This window comes from Diabrotica virgifera, chromosome 2, assembly GCF_917563875.1.
Source record: "Diabrotica virgifera virgifera chromosome 2, PGI_DIABVI_V3a".
In the NCBI taxonomy this organism is placed as follows: Eukaryota; Metazoa; Arthropoda; class Insecta; order Coleoptera; family Chrysomelidae; genus Diabrotica; species Diabrotica virgifera.
This window is the reverse complement of record NC_065444.1, coordinates 25,572,822-25,585,067: the sequence shown is the minus strand read 5'-3', so window position 1 is coordinate 25,585,067 and position 12,246 is coordinate 25,572,822. Positions and strand designations below refer to the sequence as shown.

Genomic DNA, 12,246 nt, shown 5'->3' with positions numbered 1-12,246 from the left:
AGAAAAAACTTAGTCTTTATTTTATATTAGTTTTACTCCTAATTGAGTATCGGAACCAAGTATTCGTTGGAATTTAGCCGTGATGAATAGACAAGAAGGGAAATGCAACTTTTACAAGTGTCTTCTTTCATTCATCGTGGTTTGCAATTAATAGAAACCACGAATAGGTGTAATCAGAAACTGACTCGATAGAGGTTTTATTTCTGCGGAAACAAAACTTCGAATTGTTTTAAGCAGATGTCACTACAATATCTACATATATCGAGATATTTGTTGTAATTCGACATTGGAAGACTGACTATTTTTCAGTTCGTTCAGAGGTATACCCCTCCGACGATCTCTAATGATGGTGAAATATACAGAGTGAGTTTTATGTATGGAAACCCTCAATTATGCCGAAAACGGCTTGCACGATTTTTATAGATTTTGGTGGGCAAGGTTTTTCTAATGCGGCCGATATTACAGTGGTAATTAAATTGTTGTCAGATCTTCCATTTTTCTGGAAATCTAATGAACTTTCTTATTTCAAATGGAACATCCTATATATTTTTTGCGTTCTGAAGTCCTTAAGAAATACTGATTATTTTTCATGCTATATTCCCTATACCTAAATGCCATAATTTCGGAGTTATTGCTACATTTATTTTAAAAACAAATTTTAAACAAATTATAAAAATTAATTTTTTGGCCTGGGTTGACATGATTTTAGGTTCTTTGGATCATTGGGCATAAAAAGGTCTTTTGCATTTTTCTCTTTTTCGAAGTTACTCGTTTTCGAGTTATAAATAATTTGAAACTGAAATAAACGAAGAATGACGATTTTCAAGGTTTAAAAACACAAGTAAAAAATATTATTTTTGAAACTATGAAGTACCTAAATTCAAGCTGAAAGCTTAGTTTTACAGCTTTTGATAAGTAATTTGAAAGCTGATATAACAAGCTTTGAGCTTGAATTTAGGTTATCAAGTATATTCAAATGGGAAATAATTTACCTAAAAATTTACCATCAATTCTCCTTGTAGTGAACTATCAAAATTTTTATTAAATATTATAAAACCATTTGCAAATAATAATGACACATTTATAAAAAATACACAACATTTTTTAAACAAATTATCAAATATTGAATTTAATCCAAATAATATTTTAGTAAGTTTTGACATAAACAGTTTATTTACAAATGTGCCATTAGATAAAACTTTAAACATAATCAAAACGAAATTAGAAAATGATAATACATTAACAACTAGGACAAGACTAAATGTATCAGCTATAATGGAGTTATTGACATTATGTACTAATAATACCTATTTTCAACTAAATAATGAATTCTATAAACAAAATTTTGGTCTCGCAATGGGCTCTTCTTTATCTCCATTATTGGCTAATATATTTATGGAGGATTTCGAAACTAATATCATTTCTAAACAAAATTTAAAACCCACAGTATGGTGGAGATATGTAGATGATGTGTTTTCCATATGGCCTCATAGATCGGAATTGTTGGATACGTTCCTGAATATTATAAACGATCAAGAAGAGACAATAAAGTTTACAATGGAAAAGGAATACAATAACACCCTACCTTTCCTCGATGTTTTGGTGTCAAAGAAGGATACAGGATATGAGACTCAAGTGTATAGAAAACCAACACACACCAACAGATATCTCAATTACAAATCAAATCATAACATCAACGTTAAAAAGGGAATCATTAAATCCTTATATGATAGAGCCAAAATTACTTGTTCTAACGAAAATTCATTTTTAGAAGAAAAACAATTGTTAACATCTGTTTTATTACAAAATGATTATCCCATATCGTTTATAAATAAGGAATTGTCAAGATTTGATCGAATGGAACAGAACAACTTAGAACGGGATCCTACAACATTCACAAGAAATAATACGAGGAAAATATCAATACCATATGTAAAAGGACTATCCGAGAAACTTAAAACAATAGGAAATAAATTCAACATATCAACAACATTCAAAACAACAAACACATTGAGATCTATTCTATCTAAAACTAAACCTAACAGTGAACAAGAAAGAACAAAGAATTGTATTTATAAAATACCTTGTGAATGCGAACAATTTTATATAGGTGAAACGTCAAGACCATTAGACTTAGACGTTAGAGTAAATGAACATCAGTCTTATATAAAAAATAGAGAATTTGATAGATCTCAAATATGTCAACACGCATGGGATAATGAACATAGAGTTCAGTGGAGAGATTCAAGTATAGTCCTAAAAGAAGCAGATAGTAAAAAGAGAAAAATCAAAGAAGCGGCTCTAATTATGCTAAATGAAACCAATTGTGTCGCAAATTCCTCGGTAGAATGCAGTAGGATGTGGTTACCCATATTAAAGGAGGAAGTCAATAGAAAGAAAATACCACAATTAGTAAATCAGTAACATATCGAGTTAGTACATATTTAGTATTTTAGTATTATTTAAAATTTAAAATATCAAGTCAGAATTTGGTATTAGTTTTGAGAGTAAACTAAATGTAAACCCAAATACTTACGACGTCGGGATAGTATCACGAGGTTTTTCCTGGTTTTCCCTCGTGATTTACTATGGAATCTCTAACGCGAGAATTTCAGTGCCACCGTTGCATTTGGTTGTCTTTTTAAAGACAGATCACATGCTATGATTTTTTGTGGCGGATATTCTTGAGTTATTGATTTCATGTAATCGAATGAACTATCTTTTAGTAAAGTCGTCCCAGGAATGCAACTCATCAATATTGGCAATATCATTTTAAAGTCGTCTACTTTAAAATGTATAATACGTGTCTGAATTGCCGATATAAATGAGTCAGATTAAATAAATTATTAGAAGAATTTTTTACTAAGCAACAACATTTTTGTTTATTTTGTATTATTTTGTATTTTGACAACGACATCCGACTTGGGCGTCGAAACGTTAATAAAATCATTTTTAGGTAAAATTGTGGCTTATTTCCCATTTGAATATACTTGATTATAAAAATGCCACAAGAAAATAGCTTCAGAACAACATTGAATTTAGGTACTTCGTGATTTCAAATATTATATTTTTTACTTATGTTTCTGAACCTTGAAAATGGTAACTTTTCGTATTTTTAAGTTTTAAATTGTTTATAACTCGAAAACGATTAATTTTAGAGAAAAATTACGCAAGACCTTTTTGTTCGCAATGATCCAAAGAACCTAAAATATTGTCTATCCGGGCCGAAATTAATTTTTATAATTTGTTTAATTCTTTTTTATAAATGTAGCAATAACTCAGAAATTATGGCATTTAGGTATAGGGAATATAACATGAATAATAATCAACATTTCTTAAGGACTTCAAAACCCAAAAAATTTATAGAGTAATCTATTTGAAATAAAAAAAGTACATTAGATTTATAGATAAACCGAAGATCTGACAACAATGTAATTACCACTATAATATCGGCCGTATTAGAAAACCCCTAGCCACCAAAATCTATAAAATTCGTGAGAGTCGTTTCGGGGAGAACGGAGGGTTTCCATATGGTAGGGGAGCAAAGTATGCTAAATGTGCAGTCACTCGAGCGCTTTGGGGACCTATTGGGTTGTAAACAGTAGGTCCTAAAACCAAAAAAAGTTAAGTAAAGTTTTCCATTTTAGTGGGCGCTTGCCATTTTTTAATTTAATTTTCCATTTCCAACAATCGTTTTTTCCGATTATAGCGCCATCTATCCATAATTCGAAAAAATGTTTCGAATAAAAGTTACTTATTTTTACGTAAGGAATCCAAATCTGCAATAAAAAGTGAGAGTTCCTATTTAAGATTTTAAAGTAACCCCCCACCTCACATCCATGGGGGGTGGTGTTTGGTGCCTTTCGACAGATTTTTCAAAAATATTGAATAAGTGTATTTTACAGTTTTTCGATCTGATGTTCATTTCGCGAAATATCACGGGATTCGTATTTAAAATATTAAATTTACCCCCCACCCCTCTCTGTGAGAAGTCGTGTTTGGTATCATTCGATAGATTTTTAAAAAATATTGAGCATATATTTTTTAGTTTTTCGATCTGTCATTCATTTCGCGAAATATTCGGTTTTTTCTTGTGAAACTTTGGGGCTCACCCATTTCCTTACGCCCGGCTCAAATCGTCAGATTTTTGAAATATACACTCGTTTGCATGTACTTAACCTACCTTATCTTAATCTGACAATTTCGAGTTTTTTTAAGGGTAGATTTTTTTTTTCGGGCCCCCCTTAACGAACTCCCCTGTGTTAAGAGCCAATATATAGTAGAGGTACATCTACAGGGTACCAGGTTTCTCACCATATGCTAATCTGACGCGCTCGAGTGACTGCAAAAATCCCCGCTTGGGCTCCCCTACATAAAACTCACTCAAACGAACTCAAAATGTAACATATTTCTTATTTTATTTTATTGAATAAAATTACTTTTAAATAAAGAAGTTTAATAGATCGGTGAGTTTCTCTCGATTAATATGTCCCCTATCCACTCGATATAAATACCTAATTAGATTTATCTTGCATTAAGCCGTATTACGCTTTTCCTTAGTAATAGTAATTACTCTATTTCCTCAAGCAGCATGTTTACAATTGTAATATCCCCCACAATTATTAATGTTTCTAGAAAAGTCAGAAAAACTTAAACTCATTTCTTCTTTAGTTAGGCCTAGGGCGATATACGGCAATTACTAGTAAAGATGATGGTTTAGGAACATCTCTTTTTTGTAAAAGGTCCTAATAGAACTGATTTATTTTATATGGATATTCTTATTGCTTCTGCTTCTGTATATTACCGTAATTTTTACTTCGGCATACATCTTTAGAAATTAAAATAAATAGTATTAGGAATAACGGCATATTTCTGTTTCTTTCAAATAAATATACATTTCCTTCTGGTAGTGAGGCAATTTCTGCTCTTTAATATCGAAAGACCTTAAGATTTTTTTTATTGAGATGATTAGATACTGGTACTTAAATATGCTGTTTTTTATAGCAAATTTCTAGATTAGTATATCTGTTAATAGTAAATTTTGGATTATCTTTTCATGTACAATATACAGAGTTAATTTTATCTACCAAAGCAAAGTGAAAAATAGTACCTTCTATAGGCCTTATCTGATTACAGAATAAAACAAGCAGACAAAAACGACTTAGAGAAAGGTACCGAGATTTTCAGTGAATCTGTAAGTGCAATTACCACTACCAGAAGACTCACAGAATATAAACTCCAACATCAACAAACTAAGAATCAACATTAATGAACCAACAACGGAACAACGCCAAAAATAGAAATAGAAATGGCAATAGAAAAACTGAGAGCGTACAAAGCAGCCGGCCCTGACAACATTCCACCAGCGTTGTTAATAGCTTGTCCAACCATAACAACAGAGCTAATTAAACCACTCTTGCAAAAAGCCTGAAGAGAGGAAAAGAGAAAACGGGACGTCTAATAAAGATACCAAAAAAAGGTGATAAAAGATATTGCGAAAACTGGAGAGGAATCACACTTCTGAACACCATAAATAAATTAAGAGCAATAATTAAGGAACAAGCCATCTTGAGACCAAATCGATCATCTTCTTCTTGTGCCTTGTCCATTCCGAACGTTTGCAATCAACATGGCTCTTCTGACTTTGTCTACGGCAGATCTGAATAGTTCAGCAGAAGACAATCCGAACCATTGCCTCAAGTTCTGGAGACACGAGTGTCTGCTCCTCCCTGGATCCCTTCTGCTGTCTATTTTTCCTTGGATGATCAGCTGTAGTACTCTATATTTATTGTGCCTCGTGCGTAGATCAAATTAACACAGAGGAATTCACAGCTTTGTGAAATTCAAGAAAACATTCGACACGCTCACACTTAGAGCACTTAAAGAAATGGAAATATTAAAAAATAAGAAATCTTATCAAAGGAATTTACTAGGGATTAACAACCAGACTGGAAGATCTAGATTACGCTTATTAGTACTCTTAGCACATACAAAATAGGACATGAAACTAAAAATAAACACATCACAAGAGGAATCAAAGAAGGTTGGTTGAGAAATAAACATTACCAAGACCAAACAATGCTATATGGCACCAGAAGTACATATTGTGATTCAAAACCACAAACAGGCTATTGTGATTCACAACTAGGAAATTGGGAGACTGGAGGGATTGCGATATTTATGCATGCTTCATTGATTACCATAAAGCGTTCGATACAATAAACCACGACAAGCTGATGGAGATACTAAACACTATTGGAATAAACACCTGTGATTTAAGAATTATCAGCAATCTGTGCTGGAATCAAACATGATCTATCCGGACAGAGGCAGGAGAATCCAACGATATCAAAATCAAAGTGGGGTCCATCAGGGAATTATACTATCACCACTGCTGTTTAACATCTACTCTGAGCAAATCTTTCAAGAAGCAGTGGATGATGTTGAACTCGGGATTAGAATTAATGGAGAATGTATCAATAACATAAGATACGCAGACGACACGGTGGTAATCGCTGATAGTTCTGAATCCCAGGGGCGGCCCGTCGGGGTAGGCAAGATAGGCGCCGCCTACCCTCTTCAAATGTAGTACAATAATATAAATTATTAATATAAATTACTTATTTCAAAATTGTAATTTATAAATTCTGACACAATACCTACAATAAAATAGCAAAAATTATCCAAATTATTTGTAAAAATATCCAAAAAAATTTCTCCGTAGTTATAATTATTGTACTCAGTAGTACTGTATAAGATTCTATATTCTTCCTGGGTCAGGCACTTGAAAACGTAGCCTGAAATAGAACGACGCCAACACCCGAATTGACGTGCGATCTCTCTCTGTTTACGCGAGCAGGCCTGCTGCAGGTCTCGCGTATTCTACGATTTTGAAAGGGCGCATAGGCACAGAGTCTTATAGCCGGACCTACAAAATTTTATCAGTTGCTTCTCTTGTGTCTTGTGAAATTGTTTTAAATAATTTTGTTTTTTGATTTTGGCTGTTATTAGTAGGTTAAGTATTGAATAAAACTAGGTAGGACAAATTAAATTTGTTTATGAAAACTGAATAATAAACAGGTAAATTTGAGATCGGTCTATTGAAGGGCATTTTAATTTTATATTAATTTAGTAATAATTCACTAACGACAAATAAATCTGTGAATAGTTATTTGTCAGTCGTCCATTATATTTTATAGATATAGATCGAAGTGTTATTAGAATTTATAGATAATTAAAAATTTAAAGCGAGGTTAATTGTTAACTTATCAATTTATTCGAAGAGTAAATTATTATTTGATACAAAAATAAAATAAGTAATATTTGACGTTGTTGAAACGTAGGTGTGTTAGTTTTATTGGTGGAAAAACTTTAGTCATCGAATATGAATATTTTAAACGATGTAATATGCAGTTTGATCGAGACGCCTTATTCAAGGCGCCAAAATCAAGAAAGGTCAGAAATTATTTCAATGGGCCGGCCTTTACCAAATTTAACAATTTTATCCACAGATAAGACAAAAGACAATCGACCATTTTCGAGATCGTTTAAAACAATATGGTATGAAAATCATAAGCGGAAGTTATTTTAAAAATTCACTTTTCTGTTGGCCTTGTCTGTTGCTCTCAAATTTGAAGCAAAATGTTTGGGTGAGTCAGGGATATTCAGATTTGAAAAATTTATCAGCTTGAAACCTCTATACTCTGGGTATAGAGATTTTTGAAGAGAAGAACTGAATAAAGATGGGTAAAATAAATGATAAGAGATTTAAGACAAAAGAAGAGGGGCTTAGCTCAGAAGGAAAAAAAAATCAAAAGGGCAGAGAGACACTAAATCTCAAGTATGAGTATTCGGGCTAGCTTCCATACACCGAATATTGGCTTTAGAGATATAAGAAGAAAATTTGGTAATGAAATGATAGTAACTAGGAAGAAAATGAGACTATTAATACAAAAATGGAAGGAAAATAGATAAGAATGCTAGAGATAAAATAATATCGAGTTACAACAAAGAAAGAAGAAGAAAAAGGGCGCCAACTCGAACGAACAACTCGGCTCTCAGAACCAAGAAGTTGGACAGGTTCGAGATTTTGAAGTAACGAACAACAGGAACTCTATGACACTGGTTACAACCACCTGAAATACAAAATACTAAATACTGATCTTGTCTTGCTATGTTATATACTGGTAATACAGACTGAAATAAAACACCAACCTTAATACATACAAATATATTAATAATAAATATTAAATAATAACACTTTACATATAACGCAACGTAATAACAGTGATAGTGGATGGGGAAAAGATAAAATAGGACCGCAAAGGCCACTCAACAAGCAATTATCCACTATCACTGGCCAAGCAAAAGTATTAAAATCAAAATCCAAATCAAAAGTCCGTTGGAATAGCAAAAAGGTCTATATAAATGAGTTGGTCAGTGACTCTTTATATATTTTACAAAAAAAACCTACGAGACGTATTCCCTATTTAAAATCCGCGACAAAATTTTACAACCCGATTCCCTATTAAATTTTAAGATACAATTATTTATGATTATTAAACAAGACCTGATTTTATTTATTTTAACTAACTCCTACTTATACTGAATCAAAAAGAAAAAAAAAAACAACAACCTAAAACCCTATCTATCACGAAAATATATGTACTCTTCCTAATCGTATGCATACGAAAAGTTTACAATGTAGCAAATATATCTTACCCAAAAGTAAATACAGAAAAAGTAAATAAACTTAGCTTTTACACAACAGTCGGTTAAAAGTAGGGTTGAAAGTCCATAGAGATGAATTCCGTAGGAAATTCCCTTTTGGCACGATAAAATGGTTGGCTGCGGTGGTGAGTAAGTCCTACTGCAAGGTCCTGGGTGAAGATGCTGGTTGTAATAAAATCCGGTATGGTGTATTATCCAACAAAAACAGCCCACTCTAGGGATAAACCATCACAGAGTGGCTAGCAATCTAACTAGTTAGTACATAATCAACGTGATAGAGTCACGTTGTGTGACTAAATAACTAAGTTACGGGATCTAAAATAAAGTTTATTTAATTAGTTATGATGTATTTCAAGAACAGTAGCAGTACATATTGAACAGGCCCAAACAAAAACATCAAATATTAGGTAGGTTAGGTATTCATATGTCATGTCAAAATTTCTGAAGTTTACTTCAATTCAGACATGACAGAGACGTGTGCATTAGATGGGCGTGACAGAAGGCTGTATAGATACTCGTTAAAACTTTTTATAAATCACAGATAAAAAAACTTAAATAAAAAGCCTAACGATCAGGTATAAAAGATATTAAAATTTAGGTTTGGACACTAGAAAAAACTATGGCCTTGATTGAATGTTCCTTTCAAATATTTAAGGATAATATGAGCTATAATATGGAATTTATGTGGTAAATTACTCTAACGAAAGATCTAACTACAATGATGCATTGGATTTCACAAGGAAGGAATGAGAGATAAATGTATTATGTACTTACTGAAACAAGGCAGGCACGCCGGAATATCCACTTCTGTTATGTGAAGAAGTCCAAAGAGATGTTTAACTTTGGTTATCTAGTTTTGTAGATGGGATTAGCTGACGCTTGATTTCCTTCTAATTATTTGATTTCCATCGAAAATTTGTTTCAATCCCGTCACTTAAAAGTGGGAATAACCTTACTAGCGGCGCGCCATCCGCCCTTCGAGCCGTTTCCTGACCAACCGCTGTTCAATGTTATCGGAAATCGATTCGTATCGATCCGATAGAAACATGCGCGGTGCTTTCCTCTTGCTTCGCTGCGAAAATAGGCACCTAGGCGATTAAATAGGCGTCTCCAAAGAATTTTCTAGAGGGGTATTTTTAATGAAATATAATTGAATGAATCGAAAATCGTAATTAATTTTAAATGGTCCGTAGCATAACTGCTACAAGCTAGTGTAAAAAAACATGAATCTTCGAAAGAACATTTAAACAATTGCTTAGGTTTAAAACGGTTAGAAAAAAATAAACAAACTATTGACAGTGCTTTAGCTGGACAAATTTCTCTATCTAATAAGATATATAATGAAGAAGTTGAAAAAGATTGAAGAAGTTGAAGAAATTGATGTTACAATTCTGTTAGTACAACAAGAACCTGCATTTCGCGGTCGTGATGAGAGCCATAATTCTTCAAACATGGGTAATTTTAAAGAAATTTTTAATTTAGTAGTTAAACGCGATCAGGAAATCCAGGATCATGTTAAAAAATAGAAGGGGTGTTCACGGGTTTGTCAAAAACAATACAAAATGATTTAATAGATTGCCTTGCCGATTACGTAAAAAATGAAATTTCAACAGAAATTAATGAAAGTCAATTTGTTTCTATACTAGCGGACGATACTACTGATATAACCGAAAAATCACAGTGTACTTTAACAATCCGTTTTGTTAAAAAAGTTGGTCAGGTAACAGAAAGATTTTTAGGGTTTTTTGATGTTAGCGAGAATAGATCTGCAGACGCTCTATATAGTTTAATTTCAAACGTGCTTGAGCCATATGATTACAAAAATAAATAAATTGCTCAATTTTACGATGGTGCAAGTGTAATGGCTGGCTCTTTAAACGGATTACAATCAAAAATTAAAGTAGATGCTCCAAAAGCAATTTTTACACATTGTTGCGCTCATAGATTACATTTAGTATTGCAAGACGGCTCAAAATGTATTACAAATTGTAGGATATTTTTTGTCGCCTACCCGAAGTATATGTGTAGCCTACCCGCATACTGAGGTCGCGAGCCGCCACTGCTGAATCCCTCCAGGAGTTAATGAACAGAATCACAGAAGTCAGCCAAAGATACGGACTTCCACTAAACACTAAGAAAAGAAAATGTATGATGATCTCTATGAAGGAACAGCAAGTTGGAAGAATCAGTGTGAACGGTCAATGAATAGAAAGACTAAAAACATACACCTACCTTGGTACGGACGTCAATGAAAATTGGGACTATTCCATAGGAATTAAATGTATAATAGAGAAAGCACGATCTGCATTTCAAGAAATGGATAAGCTATTCAAATGTCATGATCATGATTTATCAATACCCATAAAAGTCAGGTTACTACGATGTTATATCTTTCCTGTACTGTTGTACGGAGGTGAGTCGTGGACTCTCACAGACACCACCTGCAAGAAAATTGAGGCGTTTGAAATCTGGCTTTATCGTCGAATTCTGAAGATAACTTAAACCGACCACATTACTAATCAGGGTGTTTTGCTGAGAATGCAAAAAGAAAAAGAGCTGTTAATCACAATAAAAGCAGCCAAAATCGAATACCTCGGTCACATCATGAGGAACAGTGAAAGATAGGGACTGCTGCAACTAATACAAGGAAAAGTGCAAGGAAAACGAGGACCAGGAAGGCGAAGGATTTCCCGGCTGAAGAATCTACGTACGTGGTTCAACACAACGACCACAAACTGAAACAAAAAGGGCAAGACCCATTTATCTCTTGTTATTTTAACCACACGGGTCTCTCCCATTCTGCTTATGTGCTTATTCCATTCTTCCATTCCACCCAGTTTCTCGTAGAGTGTCCTTGTAGTGTAGAGTGTTTAAGATACCAGTTGCAGAGACATATCAACCATATTATAAACACATTTAGACCTGGATCCCGAGTACCAAAAAAAAGTTGATTAATAGCAAGCTGAAAATTTGTTAATAGCTTAACGGTGTCTAGTCGGACAAACTTTGATGCATAGGAACACTGGAATAGGGGGAGTTCTAATTGTGGAACAGGTTTAAAATTTGGAACGTCAGACTACGAAAACGTTCCATGTATTTTGTCGGACAAAACTTCTAATTGATTTGTTACAATTTCATTAAACTCTCATGCAAAAATCAGACTGGTGTTTATCACCAACTGGGCATTTTAATGAGTGGAACACAAAGAACATGTCAAATGACAGGAATCATGTTGGTTAGTAATAGCAGTCTGATTTTTGCATGAGAGTTTAATGAAAGGGTAACAAATCAATTGGATGTTCTGTCCGGCAAAATACATGGGACGTTTTCGTAATCTGACGTTCCAAATTTTTAACCTGTTCCACAATTAAAACTTCCCCTTTTCCAGTGTTCCCGTACATCAAAGTTTGTCCGACTAGACACCGTTAAGCTATTAACAACTTTTCAGCTTGCTATTAATCAACTTTTTTTGGTACGCGGGATCCAGACCTAATTGCAAAATTAATAAAATTGAAC

General features: G+C 33.3%; 1 long non-coding RNA gene across 1 annotated transcript; it reads right to left on the bottom strand.

Annotated features, from left to right (window-relative positions):
- Window positions 1–8,215: 8,215 nt before the first annotated feature.
- Window positions 8,216–9,930, bottom strand: LOC126879989 (uncharacterized). The gene is made up of 2 exons (XR_007696367.1): window positions 9,505–9,930; window positions 8,216–9,045 (listed from the first exon to the last, which is right to left on the bottom strand). It is a non-coding gene; the product is annotated as an uncharacterized LOC126879989 (long non-coding RNA).
- Window positions 9,931–12,246: the final 2,316 nt, after the last annotated feature.